We start from the raw sequence: 18,563 nt of genomic DNA on the forward strand, positions 1-18,563 counted from the left end.
AATACTTGCCTTGCACACACAATGATACTAATGGAAAGCCTGAATTAATTAGCTTGTTATAAATTCTAATGTTGCAAATATCGAATGGAATCTAGTTGCCACAAATGAGTCTATGCAAATTATGTCAAGCTATATGAAAGATAGAATCTTGTATTTACTGTTAATAATGTTAGCATGTATCGTTGGGCTATTCCTTCAGTGTGAAGAAGTTCCCCTGTACATGTACACACACACACACACACACACACACACACACACACACACACACCATGACACTAATGTAGGCACTGAAAAGAATAGCTCAGCCAAAACGCGAATGTTATTAACAATGAGTGGAATCTGCTTGCAACTAATTAGCATTATGTAAATTATGCCATGATGTCTGATGCTGACTAGCTTCTATCCAGTGCTAAAAATAGAAAGAGTTAAGAGTTTTTTGATTACAGATGAAGAGTAATCACTGTTAAATCTCTATTTGCGTCTTTGTGTCTTTATTAATCAGACTAATGTAAGCGTTTGAAGAAATTAGCAAAAATGCTAATGTTGCTAGCAAAAAAAAAAAAATGGAACCCAGCTGCTATAAATTACCATTTTATAGTGCAAATGACACCATGCTATCTGGTGGCTACTAGCTGCTATTTAGCATCCAGCTTTATACACTTAATGCAAAAAGGACAAAACAGAAGTCTACTGTTCTAGTACAAATCTCTTGGTTTCTCACTGGTGGCGTATTGGTAATAGTAAAATTTCAGTACACTGTATTAGATTAGATGTTTTGATTCTCTACTGAAATCATTATTACCCTTAATGTAATGCTCACAGATCATTATATTACATTGGCTTAGGACATGATTTCAATTATAACAAGTGAACACATATTTTGCTGAAAACGTAACAAATTCTGGCATTTCTCCTAAAAATATGCACAGCAATCTTTACTTTTAATCATTTCTCTCTCTCCCATTCTCTCTCTCTCTCTCTCTCTCTGTCTCTCTCTCTCTGATGAGTAACAGTGCACTGTCTACATCAGCAGAAAAAGATGCACCGGCGACAGCCATAGAAGGAAGAAGGTGAATAAATAAAGAAGGCACTTTTTTTGTCGGCAAAGTGCGAGAGATGGATAGAGACAGAAAGAAAGAGATAGAGATTTTGTGTTGGAGATGAATTCATATGTGAAAATCATGGCACCGGGTTTCTCTAATTAACTGTCAATGTGTATGTTTGTTTGTGTTTGCCAGTGGGACCCACCCCCCCATAGCGATAATGGGTATTATAGTGCACGGTAATGAAGAAACACAATGGCACAGGAACACTATAAACAGACTGAAAGAAGAAGTGTTATGTAAGAGTCTGATTACATGAATGAAAGGAAAAAAGGAAAAATGAAAACTGCATGTAATGTAAAACTGATTTAGCTAAATGTTAAAAGAAACTTAAAAAGTAGAGACAATTCAGAGCCTATTAATGATAAACAGAGCTGCCATATAAGCCGGATAACACTGAGAATCAATAAAATGATAAAACTGATAAAAATTAACATAATAATCTTAATAAAATTAATACTGAGAAGGAAGCTGTAATAAAATGAATACTTATATGCGTCTATAAAAATTACATCCAAATGTAATTCCTAATACAATTAATATCTAGAATTAAAGTAAAATAAAAGTAATATCCAGAATGAAACTATTAAAAAAAATCTGAGATGCCTCATATTTCAAATGCAATGATCATAAAGGAGGGGATCAAAGCAGCTTTTAACCAGGTAAGGTCAGAGGAAATCTAAATTTTCAGATACGGACATTAACAGGTTAACTTGACAAGTGATTCCAAACTGTTGAACAATGGAGTATCATATAATTACATCACCAGTAATCCACACTTCACAATGATGCAGTTGTTGAGCAAAGCAAAAATCAGAGGAACAGAGTGTATTAGCAGAAAGGTATTATGGGACTGGAAGTATAGTGTAAACAACTTAAAAGCTGCTCATTAACTGGACAGTTTCTTTAAGGGAAAATAATCGTTAATATGTGTTTTGTAGCTAAAGTCCAGAACTATCCGTTTTCCCTGGCCTAGTTATGTCAGAGAGAGAGAGAGAGAGCGAGAGAGAGAGAGAGAGAGCGAGAGAGAGAGAGAGAGAGAGAGAGCGAGAGAGAGAGAAGGGAGAAAGAAAGAAAGATAGAAAGAAAGAGGAAAGAAATAGAAAAGACAGAGGAAGAGAGTGAGAGAGGGGAAAAAGAGGGAGAGAGATAGAACCCCCATGAGAGACAAAGAGAGGGAGAGAACAGCAAGAGAGTATATGTATGTGTGTAGTCTAGATATAATGAGAGCGGTTTTGGAGGCGCCAGGCTTCAGGAGATATGAGATGGATAATTAAGGAAGGAGAGAATACAGCAAAAAAAAAGAGGAAAAGAGAATTCCAATGGGACACATACACACACACACACACACACACACACCTGATCTGTGTAAATTTAAAGCTTTCTTGTACAGGCTGTCTGCACTCCTGGTTCACTCCCACTCACTAAAAGCCTGCGATGACTAACACTGCACACACACTCTCCCTTAAAGCCTATATAAGAGTGAATGATGGCAGATACACACAGAGACTGCCAATGAAGACAGTTTTTTTTAAGGTTTCAGTGGAGAAACAAAACAGTTTAGAAAGCAGTGTAACCTCCACTCCCACCCCAACCCAGACACACACAAGAGGTGGACAATATGATGACATTTTATCATATTGTAATAAATTATGACACAATATGCTTTTCTGAGCACAGTTTTATTTCAAAAGTTACTTCCCATGATTAATTGGATTTGGTAGAGCACAGTATGTGAAACTGAATCAGATCATTGCACTCAAAGAGGCTGTTTACACAACAGTTAGGGGTGCACAACAGAAATCAATGAGTGTATATTGAATATTCAAATGGTCTCATAAACAGCACCTAGAAATCCAATTAAGAAATCCACTAAACAGAGCTGTATTTTAGCTCAGTAATCAGATTTTTCAGTAAATGTATATCCTTACTCTAATTTCTTTCAGATTTCTCAGTCTGCATATGTGTGAAAACAGACAGGACATGGCAGCAAAACACTTTGAGTGTACGCTGAATTCAACTATATGCTTGACAAAATGAGGGATTTAAATTTTCTAGATGAAGTATGTTCATATTTTGAGGTAAAGTGGCACAATGTTTTTTGAAAAGACGGGGCATGAAGGTTGAGCTTACGTTACGTTTACATCACGTCATCTTCTTTGAGTTCACTGGCTGGTTGTAAACGGAAATCTGATTACTGCCCGACACATGTAGACCTGGAAATTACTCAAATGCATATGAATGCATTGGATTACTGATAAAATATGATTTTATGCAGTAATTAGATTGCTGCATGTAAACACACTCAACGTATTGTAATTTTATGAATAATGTGAGTTCTGTACTGAATGCTGTTGCAACACCTAAACCAAAATGATGCAGCATAATTAAGGATGACTCTTTTAGCTAAATAACCACTTTGTAGCACATAATTTGATTCATATTATTTAAATATGCTAATGATTTTTGTTAAAGAATTTAAAATGCTCGTTTGGCCCATTAGAGAGCAAATAATGTTATAGTGCAACCCAAGTGCTGGTTAGAAAGTGAGAGGATAAACAAAGAAACCTATCTTTAAGTGCCTTCTCCCATTTTGGGCCAATGAAAATGGCTAACAGTTAACAGGTAGTAAAGGTGAGAATCAATGTTTTAAGTAGGTTACCTGAAGTAAAAGAGAAATAATTTATGTGTTGATGTGCCTTTTATGCAGGACAGTAAAACTGGATCTGATCTGGTCACGAAAGTGACAGTAAATGGAGTGTGGATGAAGTCAAATACTGACACTCTTCATTTTTATAAATGTGGCACTACTGAGGCTTTGTTGTCTGTTCCAACTGACCAAACCATACAGAAACCAAACACTGTGATATTTTGAGCATCATAATGGTACAGTTTTTGCCTCAATACCCACATTTAATACCCATAAATTCTTCTTACACTCACATACACATACTGACTTACACTCGCCTCTATACACAAACACAGACACACACATTCCTGACTGTTACACTTACATCCACACATACTCCAGTGTGGGATCACCCCTCCATTCGCCAAAAAGCATCAAACCCATCAAAGCCAGAATTACTTCTGCTCTTTTTCCGTCTGTGGGAGTTCATTTACCCACACACACACACACACACATACATACAAACTCTTTGTGACAGACACATCTGAGAATCATTACTTCCTGGACAGTGAACGGACTCTCAGAGGCAACAGTCTCCAGGGACAACTCTCAGTCTATCTCCTTTCTATCCTTTCTTCATCTGTCTTTCTTTCTCTCTGTTCTTCTCCCTTTTCTCTCTTTCTTTTTTTCTCTATCTCTCTCTCTTTTCATTCTCTTTATGTCCTCTGTTTTCTAGCCACTTCCTTCTCTTGCTCCCTCTCTCTCTTCATCAGGCTTTTGGAGATGTCCAGCAGACTTTTATATAGTTATACTCCAAGCACTTTATTAGGAACACAGGTACACCTACTCATTATTCACTCAATTGTTCATTCAGCCAATCAGGCAGAAGTACCACAGCGCACATCATGCAGATACAGCAATTTCAGGTAATATTCACATCAACCATGAGAATGGGGAAAAATGCAGTGATTTTGACTGTGGCATGATTATTGGTGCCAGTGTACTGAGTATTTCTGCTGATCGCCTGGGATTTTCATGCAAACAGGTTGTAGGATTTCCTCTGAATGGTGCAGTAACAAAAAAACATTCAGTAAGCGAAGTTTTTTCAGACAGAAACACCTTGTTGATGAGCAAGTGAACAGACAATGGCCAGACTGGCTCCAGCTGACGGAAAGGCTACAGTAACTCAGCACAAATGAGACTCTGTACAACTGTGGTGAGCAGAAAAGCATCTTAGAATGCACAACCCCTCAAACCTTGAGGCGGATGGGCTACAACAGCAGAATACTAAGATGGCCAAGTGCACAAAGCTAATGCTGCAGTGGGCGGAGTCTCACTAAAACTGGACAACTGAAGACTGGAAAAACATAGCCTGTGGATCTTGTGGAATCTATGACACAAAGAATTAGGGCTGTTTTCAGAGCTGTTGATTTTTTTTTTTTTTATTAAATATTTTGATTATGATTCTGAACATTTCTCATATACAGAGCAGACTTCAATTCACCACACAGCACTAAAATCTGTAGCACTGCTACTGCATTAGAGACAGCGTCTAAATTTCCAGACAGTCTATATCTGTGTCTGTGCCCACGTAGAACCAGCAGCTTTTCTCAAATGCATTTATACTTGTACTCATCTAAGTAAATTGGTCACTTCTTCAATAACTTGCTTTACCTGAGTCACCACTTTAACTTCAGCTGTAACAGCTCCAAGTTACACTACGATATACAAATGAGCTCATTCAAAAGCTCATTCCTTGGCCTCACATCATCTTTTTCAAGATCTAATCTTTTCTTTCTGAGCTTATTTCCCTGAAAAAAGGAGAGAAAGTGATCTCCCAAATTTAAGTAGCCATTCATGGTTTATGCCATTCAGTATTGCATAAAGCCACAACATGAACACATGGAAACAATACATAAATACATTATTAAATAAATCTAAATAAATAAATACATTAAAAATTACAAATAAGTAATGAAGTTATTAACCATGTTTTACTAACAGGCTGGTCAGAATGATCACAAACATTTGTAAAAGTAGCTTAAACACTCCATTGGTTCACACACACACACACACACACACACACACACACACACACACACACACACACACATACACACACACACACACACGCAACATACAGAAGAGGGAAACCAGCAGCAGCAAAAGTAAATGTACGAATGCATATCACCACACCTTTGCAGTGTTCAGTACAACACACACAGATTTCAGTGGGATGTGTAACTTTTTGATTTGCAGAACAATGTATGTGTGTGTGTGTGTGTGTGTGTGTGTATGTGTTTGTGTGTGTGTGTGTGTGTGTGTGTGTGTGTGTGTGTGTGTGTGTGTGTGTGTGTGTGTGTGTGTGTGTGTGTCCCGACAGAGAGATTTGCAAGTGTGAGCACTGGATACCTCGTCTGCTTCTTTGAATCCTGTTTACATACCAACAGCATCATCAACACTACCTGCTTGAACTTAGAAAACATCCCTCATGAACACCTGTCAATCAACACACAGAGTGAACACCACCACACACCGCACCATCCTGTATGTGTGTAGTTATGTGTGTATTGTGTGCAGAACAGTGGCAGCTCATCCAAGCAATTAAACTCTGTGTGACAAAATAAAATGGAAAAAAAACATGTCAAAACAAAGAAATGGAAAGAAAACAAAACAAAACTCATAATCTGAGCTCTTTTACAATTCACTCATTCATTCACTCATTTATTTTGTCTTTCTCTACATTTGATGGGCCTTATACCCGCAGGGCTTGACACGAACACAAGCCGCGGCTGGTGAATGTATGTGCATGTATGTGTGTGCAACAGTGAGTGTGTGTGTGTTTCTGAGTAAGTAAATGAGCACTTGTGCATGTGTTTATACGTATATATGCATGTAAGTTCCCACTGTATGTAAAAATAACTACTCTGTCACAATAAAAGGAGACCTGTGTTTGTTCACCATGGTATAAACAACCTCAAAGGTACAACAATGGCCTTAAAGTCCAAATGTGTACATTAAATAAAAGTTAAAGGCACAGCAAATGTATATTCTTCCACATTCTAAAATATATAAAATAGAAAAATAAAAAGCCTAAAGACATTGAAAAATCATAAAAAAGGACTATTATTTTCCAATTATGTTCCTTAAGGTGCCGAAGACATATCTTTGCCAGCCCAGTGACAATTTAGTATCATTTTTTCTAAAAGTGTGTATGTGATACGTACAAACACTGAGGTTTAGCCACATCACAGAACAAGCCAAAACACATAAAACTTATAAACTTGCATGTCTGTGGGTGAGGGTGTGTGTCAGGCCACACGGGGACCGTGGTGTTTGAAGCAGAGCAATTTAGTGTCCACACACACACACACACACACACACACCCACCCTACAACCAGCTGTAGCATGAGGTCAATAACTCTGCATCCTTTTCCTCAACAGGCTGGTCAGAATGACCACAAACATTTGGAAAAGTAGCTAAACACTCCACTGGTTCACAAACTCTACACACACACACACACTCCCCCCATACACACACACACGCACACACACACACACACACACACACACACACACACACACACACACACACAGACACACACACGCACACACACACACACACGCAAAGGCAAACCCCAGCAAAAAAAGAGAATACTGAATATGTCCTACTTCACACAAACATAGATAAGCAAAGACGAAACAAACAATTGCACTGCATATATTCTCTATTATGTGTATACACACACACACACACACACACACGTCATCAACTTTCTATGTATTACACAGCCATATATCCGTCTCTCTCTCTCTCTCTCTCTCTCTCTCTCTGTCTCTCTCTCTCTCTCTCTCTCTCTCTTTCTCTCTCTCTATCAGGCTGTCACTCTTTTAAACTACACAGTGTTTATCTTTCTCATCAGCAGCACGAGCTCCTCAGCCCGGACCATCTATCGGCTCGCGCTCCTCCACCGACCCTCAAGCAGCAGCAGAGCTCGCGGGCTTCTTTTAAAAGCGACCAACGTTCTATTCCGAACCCCATTTAACCGCCACTACTTCCATTCACTCCCAGCTACCGCTTCCAGCTCCACAACAGCCGAATAAAGTACAGCTCTGCGGTGAGTGTACCCCACTCGGAGCAGCGCAACTCCAGAAAAATAATCACAAAAACACGGTACTTACAACAGATCCGGACAGAAAGCAGGAGAACCACGATGACTAGAATTTTAAAAACAAAAAAGAGAAAAAGATGTGTAAGACAACAAAAACAGAAAAACACGGATTTACAAACGGTAAAAAAAATCACCTCAGGACTTACCCAAGCGCCAGGAAATCAAATCGGCGGGAAATCCAGAGGAGTGTGTCCTCTTTCCTCACTCCAGCCACGAGCAGCTCTGCTCTCTTAGTCCAAACACACTGCGAACACACACACACACACACCCCATCATCATCACACAGGCTGGTCACCTCAGGGTGTCCCCCACCTCCCCACATACACCCATACACACGCCCCTCACCAAAAAATAACGGTCGCGCACAAGGAAGGCAGACACACGCGCGAGCTACCTACTCCAGTTTGTTCGCTCGAGTCGACGGAAGCGAAGCGAGCCGAGACGGAGAGATGAGGAAAGTGGAAAGAGAGAGGGGAGGAGAGAGAGAGAGGGAGAGAGAGGGAGAGAGAGAGAGAGAGAGAGAGAGAGAGAGAGAGAGAGAGAGCTCGGCTGCCGTTTTTCTTTTTCTGACTATTTTCTCAGCCGCTGAGGAGAGCGCGAGACTCTGTACTGAGCGCTGGAGAGCCACAGAACGCGAGAGCGCGCGCGCGTTCTGAGGACGCTTCCACACATACACGCGCTAGCTCGCTGTCTCGTGCGAGCGAGTACGCACCTGCAGTTCCGTCACGAGCCGCCTGATGGCCGTTGAGAGAGAGAGAGAGAGAGAGAGAGAGAGATAGAGAGAGATAGAGAGGGGAGAGAGCGGGGTCTCGCTTTTTTGTCATCGGTGATTAGTGCGTGACAGTGTTTATCTGATCGATGGATCGATCAGTTTGCCGATTGAAATCGACCCATTTAGGTAGATTTACAGCGGGCTGCTGCTGGTCAAACATTGACAGAAAAGTTTCCGGGTAAAGTGCTGTGTAATCCGGATTCCGTCCTCCAAACAGGAGGTGAGGGAAGGTGTGTAGGACTTGTTAGCACACGGCGCGCTAACACGCAATGCTAACATGTGGAAGTCGGGAGAGGTCATGACCTGTCCCCTATTGCCCTCCAGATCAACAGTTGCCCCTGGAAATTTTGGTACCCACAACGAATGCTCTGAGCATACCGACGGTCAGAAACTCTATGACCCCCTCTTCCAATTGGTATGTGATTGGTTCCTAGTCTCCCCAGGTTGTAAAAACACAGCGCTTTGAATTCCGATTAATCTTTTTAATCACACTGTATTTAGTTCTTCTGAGGTTTGTGATGGACAGAATGCACCATCAAAGTCATGACACTTCAAAAGGCTATATAAGCCAATTTGATAATGTGATAATATCCAATCAGCTCCTTGTAGACTACTGTGTCAAAATTTATCCCAGTAACAAAACCGTATTGGCGTAGAGCCCACCCCTAAAGTACACATTTCAAAATTCAGATACACACCCAAACCCATCTTTAAAAATCTCAGTACTCAAACACATTCACATATACAAACAGCCATCTAAATCCTAATTCACTGGGCCATCGTAAAATAGAGGTCATCGTAACTCCAAAACTCTTTAAATGAGCCTAGAACAATCTCCAGCTGGCCCCCACTAATACGCAAGAAAAATAATCTAATTTCACTGCATTGTTACTTGCCACACTTATCTGACTTTGCATGCATTTTAAGAAATTGCTAATTTAGTACTTCTTAAAGATCATTGACTAGTCTCAGTCCCATCTCACTTTGACCCAGATAACAAAATGCTGTAGAGCTCTGATTACCTGGCTCAGGTGTGTTTAGAGCTGGAACCAAACCAAAAGTTGAACTGGCTAGGGGTCCCTGAGGACTGGGACAACCTTGCACCGGTTTTGCCTACATATTCAGGATCCAAATCTGCTCCTTCCTATGATTGGATCATGTTCAGAAAAGCACCTCCAAAAATGCAGATGATAACTGAGCCCTTAGTTAATTGGATCAGGTGTTGGCAGAAGCAGAAAATAATTAGCATTTTGGAAGATTAAAGGCATTTGAAAACTTGAAAGATGGTACAGAAAAGGGCCCAAAACAGTTTTAAGTCATTTAGAAAGATGCATACATTCAACATTCATTGAGATGTCAACAACTAAGATCCAGGTCAGCATTTCTCTAGAACTATTTTTAATGAGATGGTAAGTAAAGCTGCTTAAGAGCACGTTTTAAAATGGCAATATATTTTAGAATACTTTGTGAGAAACAATGTTTTTAACACCGCATTGTGATATTCATTCATTAATTAATTCAGTCTTTTTTAAATAAAAGTTCATTCAGCTTTGCATTTGTATTTATCCACAATTTATTTAATTTGGTGATATCAACATACAGGATAAAAAAGAAAAAGATCTATGAGTACTTCTAATTCATTCTATTCACGGTGACATGACAAAACCCAGCTGTACAATACCAGTCATACTGTACATGCAGCCAGAAAGCCTTTTGGTATATCCCACTGAAACCAGCACTAGCTGGGGTTGAGAGGAGGTTTCAAGGAGAGAAGCAGCAGTATATCAATAACTCATTCATTCTCAACCACATCACATTTAGCCAAAGGTCGGGCAGAAAGAATAGTCAATGTGCAGGGTCCACCCGTCCTTCTTAAGCCAGACAGGGCTGAGGACACTGTGTGTGTGTGTGTGTGTGTGTGTGTGTGTGTGTGTGTGTGTGTGTGTGTGTGTGTGTGTGTGTGTGAGTTTGTGAGTGTATATGAAGGATAGGAGTGTGTGGACCAAGGTTAACCTTGTCCACTGGGGGTAGGAGGTCTTTTACCTGCACCATTTAGTCTAACACTGCGCAAAAACAAACACTGATATAGGACACCAACTGATCAGCTGATTAAACAAGAAATCTGTTGTATACTAGATTGCATTCTGAAAAAATGAGATTTTGATATGACAGTAAATATATTGTATATACACTGCTCAAAAAAATAAAGGGAACACTTAAACAACACAATATAACTCCAAGTAAATCAAACTTCTGTGAAATCAAAATGTCCACTTAGGAAGCAACACTGATTGACAATCAATTTCACAGCTGTTGTGCAAATGGAAAAGACAACAGGTGGAAATTATTGGCAATTAACAAGACACACTCAATAAAGGAGTGGTTCTGCAGGTGGGGACCACAGACCACTTCTCAGTACCTTTCTGCTGTCTGGCTGATGTTTTGGTCACTTTTGAATGTTGGTGGTGCTTTCACATTCATGGTAGCATGAGACGGACTCTACAACCCACACAAGTGGCTCAGGTAGAGCAGCTCATCCAGGATGGCACATCAAAGCGAGCTGTGGCAAGAAGGTTTGCTGTATCTGTCAGCGTAGTGTCCAGAGGCTGGAGGCGCTACCAGGAGACAGGCCAGTACACCAGGAGATGTGGAGGAGGCCGTAGGAGGGCAACAACCCAGGAGCAGGACCGCTACCTCCGCCTTTGTGCAAGGATGAACAGGAGGAGCACTGCCAGAGCTCTGCAAAATGACCTCCAGCAGGCCACGGTTAGAAACCGACTCCATGAGGATGGTATGAGGGCCCGATGTCCACAGATGGGGGTTGTGCTTGCAGCCCAACACCGTGCAGGATGCTTGGCATTTGCCAGAGAACACCAGGATTGGCAAATTCACCACTGGCGCCCTGTGCTCTTCACAGATGAAAGCAGGTTCACACTGAGCACATGTGACAGACGTGACAGAGTCTGGAGTCGCCGTGGAGAGCGATCTGCTGCCTGCAACATCCTTCAGCATGACCGGTTTGGCAGTGGGCCAGTAATGGTGTGGGGTGGCATTTCTTTGGAGGGCCGCACAGCCCTCCATGTGCTCGCCAGAGGTAGCCTGACTGCCATTAGGTACCGAGATGAGATCCTCTGACCCCTTGTGAGACCATGTGCTGCTGCGGTTGACCCTGGGTTCCTCCTAATGCAGGACAATGCTAGACCTCATGTGGCTGGAGTGTGTCAGCAGCTCCTGCAAGATGAAGGCATTGAAGCTATGGACAGGCCCACCCGTTCCCCAGACCTGAATCCGATTGAGCACATCTGGGACATCATGTCTTGCTCCATCCACCAACAGACTGTTGCACCACAGACTGTCCAGGAGTTGGTGGATGCTTTAGTCCAGGTCTGGGAGGAGATCCCTCAGGAGACAATCCGCCACCTCATCAGGAGCATGCCCAGGCGTTGCAGGGAGGTCATACAGGCACGTGGAGGCCACACACAATACTGAGCCTCATTTTGACTTGTTTTAAGGACATTACATCAAAGTTGGATCAGCCTGTCGTGTGTTTTTCCACTTTAATTTTGTGTGTGACTCCAAATCCAGGCCTCCATTAGTTAATAAATTTGATTTCCATTGATGATTTTTGTGTGATTTTGTTGTCAGCACATTCAACTTTGTACAGAACAAAGTATTCAATGAGAATATTTCATTCATTCAGATCTAGGATGTGTTATTTGAGTGTTCCCTTTATTTTTTTGAGCAGTGTATAATATCACAAAATAGCCCTTCTTAGTAATGGATGTACTATTCATGGGTCATATGGCATCTGAATTACCAGGATGATTATATCATTTCTTGCCCTGCGATGGACTGGCGACCTGTCCAGGGTGTATCCTGCCTTCCGCCCGAAGACTGCTGGGATAGGCTCCAGCTCCCCCCCGCGACCCTGACGGAGAAGCGGCTTGGAAAATGGATGGGTGGATGGATTATATCATTTCTTTTTAAAATTTCTAGCATATATTTTCATCCTTCATTTAATTATTTGCAAAAGAAACACAATTTGTGGTTAATGTGCACCTTTGAAAAACCATAGGACTTTGGTTAGCACAAAATAACAACCTACACTAATTCAACTCCAACATCCATTAATATCCATCAACTCCAATATCCATCAATATCCATGCATGTCTAATTATAAACCACACATAACACAAGGGTTAATATGCTAGCTATATGCAACTTTACATGTTTCACATAATTGGTAGGACACTATGAAGCTGTAAATAAAAATAAATGTTAGATGTGTCCAGAAAGATTAAATGACAAAGTACAACATTGGAAATGTCTGACTTATTATAATATACATTTCAAATAACATTTAGTATCATATTACGAAAGTGGTGATCCAATCTCAAGGCAGATAACATGACAAAAACTATTGTACAGTATTTATAGTCTACTAATAATGATGGTATATTGTTTGTCATTTACTCAAAAAGATCATCAACTCAATTTGTATTACGAGTGATAATCAAGTGTGACCAAGCAAAAAATTAAACCATTCTGCAAAGCCAAAGAAAACTAAAAGGTAGGAGTTGGAGTCATGCAGATATCACAGGGCTTTCCTGACCCAGTCGCAAAACCTCTGATAATCAGCATGCCAACCAACTGCTTCAACCACATGCTGGCTTTGTGGTGTTCAGGAGCTACTCAACAGAATCAGCACAGCTCTGTTAGAAATTAGACCTGTTTTAGGGATGAGGTAATATTTAAAAAAAGCTAGAATATTACTAATTTTACTAGAATACTAAAAATATGCTGAAAATATTACTAACGTTTACTGTTGAGATTGTATCAGTGTATGATTATCATTGTGTTTACACCACAACATGACATGTAGCTCACAGAGACTGTATGACCCAAATGCACCAGCATAAATTAAGCCACAGCAATTAAACATTAATAACTCCACCAAAGAAACACCGTCCCCATCTCAGGGTCAAAGCCTTATGCAACTGGTCCTGTAATAACTTCAATTCCGGTTATCATGAAATCCACAGTGAGAACTAGGCACAAAGCTGGAAATGGCAATCTCAGTCTGGAATAGGATGTAGTGAAACAGGATTGCTTCCGGATTCTTCACATTGAACTGATTCTCTACAGACACAGCAAACTTGTAAAGTTTGGCCTCTGATTTTTGAGTCCCATCTCCTTAGTCCTACGTGACTGGCCTGAAGAATAACCATAAAATCCCATGGTCATACAAATATAAATACCTTTCATGTTTTATTATATGTTAATAATATATAATATTAGGGCTGCACAATATGGATTCACAATATTCATACTGTCCATATTGTACTGTGTCTGCAGAAAGCCATTCAGTATATTGAAAATACACTGGTAAATCACTAATGTATGAAAAGAATGACCTGCATTACTTTGGCCTGAAAAACAGACTATAAAGCAGCATGTCCTGGAGTGGGTAGGGGTTATGTGCCCTGCCAAAGGGCATAACCAGTCAGTCCTGGGATTTAAACATGCCACCTTTTGGCTGCTCACCTCTACCAGCTGCCTTTACCACATGCATAATGCATATTCTGTGAATGAAAAAATGTCCTTATCTGAAATACAGGACACAAATCGGAGAAAAGGATGAGGAGATGAAATACGGAATCATCCCTGAAAACATGCAATGTCTGGTCATTCCAACCAGAGTGCAATGACGTTTCCTTCTCCTCCTGACTGAGCAAAGATGACACTGCATTATTATCTACAACCAAGTTAGCAGACATTATAGTGTTCAAATGAGTTTCCTCCATACCTCTTTTCTTTCCGCTCATCTCTTTCATCTTTGAGCTAAATCAGCGGATCAGAGGCTCAAGTTCTGCCTCTCGCAGGCTCCCTTCTGATTTCACATGGATTATAGGACAAAAGGATTTACATATTATTTCACTTGGCGAGAATTCTGTTAGTTCATAATTCATAATTTTATATGCTTGGCGTGTCTCTGTGTGTGTGTGTATGTGTGTGCAGCTCATTTTCCCTGGAAAGAACTGATATTTGTTATTATCGTTACTATGAACTTGACACAGAGGAGTGGAGAAAAGAAGATATGAACAGATTATTGTAGTATTGCATTAGAACAGTCTTAGCCTTGCTTGAGGTTAAATAAATAGGCCTAAATAAATAAACTGTGATAAAGCTGACACATGAACCACCCCAAATCGAATTAATGCTGTTCTTAGCCAATCTGACGCAAATCCCATCAAAATGCAAGAGAAAATGTAAGAACTTCTAGTAACATCTGCAACAACAGCTGGAACATATCACATGATGTTCTTAGTGAGTCAGGAGTCATGAGGGAGTATGAGGGAATCAGAATCAGTCTCAGAGCATGTTCAGAGACTAAAATGTATGAGCTTACGATACGATAGGAACCTAGGATCTCTCTACATAGAAAGAGAGATTTGTGTGAAGGATGAAGCTTCTTTGGCAGGGGTGCTCAATCTTGGTCCTGGAGATGTACCACCATGCAGAGTTTAGCTCCAACCCTAATTTAACACACCTGATCCAGTTTATGAAAGCTTTCAGTGGCATTTAACTATTGAACCCAGGTGTGTTGGATCTGAACTCTCCAGGGTGATATATCCAGGATTGAGCACTCCTGTTCTAAGGCCTTATGGTTTCAAAGCACCAGGTCACTGTCCACGGTGCTGAAACAGATTCAGCACCCTCATCATGAACAGTTGCAGCACATGAGCCTGCAGGGCAGCGACACTCAGTTCTGGTTGGCACCAACTGATGAGGTGCAGCTGAAAAGCAGCTCAAAAAGGCCAGATCCTCACTCAGTTGGGTGAGCACAGGGCAAGGGAAGACCTTCTAACCAGGTTCTCCAACAGAAAAGTCATGAGCCCCAAAATCCAAGTTTCTGCCCCAGCTGTCACCTGTTCCTTTTCAAGGCATGCTCTACCACCAACTGTTTCTAAGTTCTGTGATCCTTCCCATAGAAGAATCTCATTATTTTTTCTTTTCTTTTTTGAATTTTTACTTTGTGTACAACCCCATTTCCAAAAAAGCAAAATGTAAATAGAAACAGCAGAATGCAATGAATGTGCACATCATTTAAACCTCATATATAATTGGAAATAGTATATATATGAAATATGGTAGTTTTTTTAAAAAAGAAACGTGCCCATGTACACACACAGACTTGTCCAGTCTGCTGAATTACTGATATGTCACAAGGTTTAGGATTAGGTTTCGGTTTGTATTGAATTTAGGATTAGAGGTTAAGATTCACATTTAACAGAATCTATTACTGAACTTAAAGTTTAGCTGTATTTCATAGATAATTAGTCTTAATGTTCCTTAAAGACAAAGGATGCATTATGCCTGGCTGATACGGCAATGTGGATATTGGTAATGACTGAGAAGTAACTTAGAGATGCCACTCCAAAGGCGATAAGCACCATTTTGGGAAAGAGAACTGACAAAGAACAAATGTGGACTAACTGAATTTTGAACAGTTATTAACAGATATTAATTATATTAATATGATATTAATAAGCCATTAGGTACTTTGGGGCAGTCGTGGGCTGGAGGTTAGGGATCTGGCCCTGTGACCGGAAGGTTGCCGGTTCGATCCCCAGGGCCGACAGTCCATGACTGAGATGGATAGGGCTGCCCACCGCTCCGGGCAAGTGTGCTCACTGCCCCCTAGTGTGTGTGTTCACTAGTGTGCATGTGGTGTTTCACTTCACGGATGGGTTAAATGCGGAGGTGGAATTTCCCCAGTTGTGGGATCAAAGAAGTATCACTTACAGAACACTAATTGTGCTAATTCTTTATAAGATTGCTTAATAAGCAAATGGCCTAAGCTAGCCTTTTAGCTGTTCAGTAAAAAATAAGATGTAGTGGTAAACCGCTGTGGTGCAACAGTGGCCCCTGCTGGACTGCGGAGCCACAGGAAAACAAACAAGCCTGGACAGGAATCAATGTTCAGTGTCTGTTTTGTGACACTGAGTGCAAGTTAAAGTGTCATAGTACAAAAGAAACAAGTGTTGGAACAAGCTTGGCTTTGAGCACTCTGTTGCACTCACTAGTACCATGCTTCTTAAACATCTGGGCCAAAGTTGAATAAAGTGGAACCAGGCCTAATCTTTTGTTTCCAAATTGATGTTGCAGTTTGAAATAATAATACGTGTCTGAGTGTGAGTCACTGCATGTGTGCAGGTGTGTGTGTGTGTGTGTGTGTGTGTGTGTTGTATAGGTACCTTATGGAGGTTTATGTATGCTGAGCACCTCCTCGCTCTCGCCTCAGGGCAAAAAGGAAGCACTTGTGTACACACAGCCGTGTGCTTACCCAGACGGAAAACTGGATAATGGGGACAGGAGACAAATCATTCAGTACTGACATGCTGTAGTTCACTTTAACGCCAAACATTTTCTGGTGTCCTGTTATATTTTTTTTCACTCTTGTCTGCCAGATCTATACTTCTCATGTATTGTCAATTCATATTTGAGAGTTTGGTTTCATTTACCACATGCAAACAATGTAAGAATATGCAGAACGCATACTGTAACTTGCTACAGACACCTCAATGGAATACAAAGTCTGCACGTAAAATAATGAAACACATATTTTCTGGTTCAATACAACTTCAGGTTTGATTCAATTTTCAATATTTTATGTTTTAAAACATAATTCTACAAAGACCTAATTTTGTACTACACAGACTAGATGAATAAAGGTTCTCAAACTGAACCTTTTTTATACCTGCTGCTCCAGCCCTTCCACAAAATGAAACAAACGTTCCTCAAAATTACTAGCATTTATTAGTAACTTCCAGCCAAGTGTGTCCGTAGCATAAGCCCCACTCCCTCTTTGACCACATTACTCTGATAGGATGGACTGAGATGTCTTTTTATTATTGACAGTGTTTATCTGAAAGATAAGAAAAGGTAATGTTTTCAGTTCTTCTATGAAATCATTACAACTGTAATATCCTTTATAACTGTCATGCTCAGATCATCCAATGGGGTTTTGATGAGTGCATACCAGGGGCCTAAGTCACCAATGGGGCCAACACAACTAATCCCACCAGGTATAACATAGCAATAGTCTACCAACACTTTCTTAACCCCTGGGATACCACAGCAAGGGTCTAGTAACCATCTGAGAGTTCATATTTCCTATTACAAGCCAGCTGGGGGAAGAGCCTTTTGTTACAAAGCCCCCGAACTCTGGAATGATCTTCCAGAAAATGTTCGGGACTCAGACTCAGTCGCAATCTTCAAATCTAGGCTGAAAACTCACTTGTTCAGTTTAGCTTTTGGTAGGTAATGTTCCCCCTTAGATAAAGGCAGCAGATCCAGGGGTCCATGGACACAGGGAATTATAGTAAACTGAGACGATGGTGCTGTCGTCCCGCTGCTCACACGTGGTCACTCAGGTTTATGGACGGTGGAGTGGAGGGATGCCAAACTGTTTCAGAGTGCTCCCATATCTGTGTGTCCTTCTGGTTCTCTCCTTTTAGTTAAGCTGTTATACTCAGATCTGCCGGAGTCATTAGCCACACTCTGGAAATGTTCACATTCTCTGTTTTACATACACCCAAACAGAACAAAACTAATTCCATCTCCCTGCCCTTTTCTGAGAAAACAACTGTGCACATGTCCGGCCAGACACTGATGGATAACTGACTGTCAAGCTCTCCTACTACCCACTTCAGACCAGCTGCCCAAGCCCCAGCTACCGCCACTTGCCTTGGACTACCTGCCCACCCTACACTGAAGTTTTCATGGACTCCTAACTACTACTTCTAATACTATTATTACTATTAGTAGTATAATCATTTCTAGGTAGTTTGACCAGAGGAGGATGGGTCCCCTCTTGTGAGCCT

General features: G+C 40.8%; 1 protein-coding gene across 49 annotated transcripts in view; it reads right to left on the reverse strand.

Annotated features, from left to right (window-relative positions):
• The window catches only part of LOC108427456 (protein tyrosine phosphatase receptor type D), a 713,922-nt gene extending 705,371 nt beyond the window's left edge, over window positions 1-8,551 (reverse strand). For 18 of the 49 annotated variants that reach the window (XM_017697649.2, XM_017697635.2, XM_017697634.2 and 15 more), the window contains exons 1-3: window positions 8,250-8,550; window positions 8,051-8,148; window positions 7,915-7,950 (exon numbers count right to left, since the gene is read on the reverse strand). The gene's annotated coding sequence lies outside the window, so the exon portion shown is untranslated. Of the gene's footprint in view, window positions 1-7,914; window positions 7,951-8,050; window positions 8,149-8,249 lie in introns of all 49 variants that reach the window. The other 31 variants (XM_037532752.1, XM_037532753.1, XM_017697639.2 and 28 more) reach the window with 8 other exon arrangements.
• Between the last annotated feature and the right edge of the window lie 10,012 nt (window positions 8,552-18,563).

This window comes from Pygocentrus nattereri, chromosome 22, assembly GCF_015220715.1.
Source record: "Pygocentrus nattereri isolate fPygNat1 chromosome 22, fPygNat1.pri, whole genome shotgun sequence".
NCBI classification, from domain to species: Eukaryota; Metazoa; Chordata; class Actinopteri; order Characiformes; family Serrasalmidae; genus Pygocentrus; species Pygocentrus nattereri.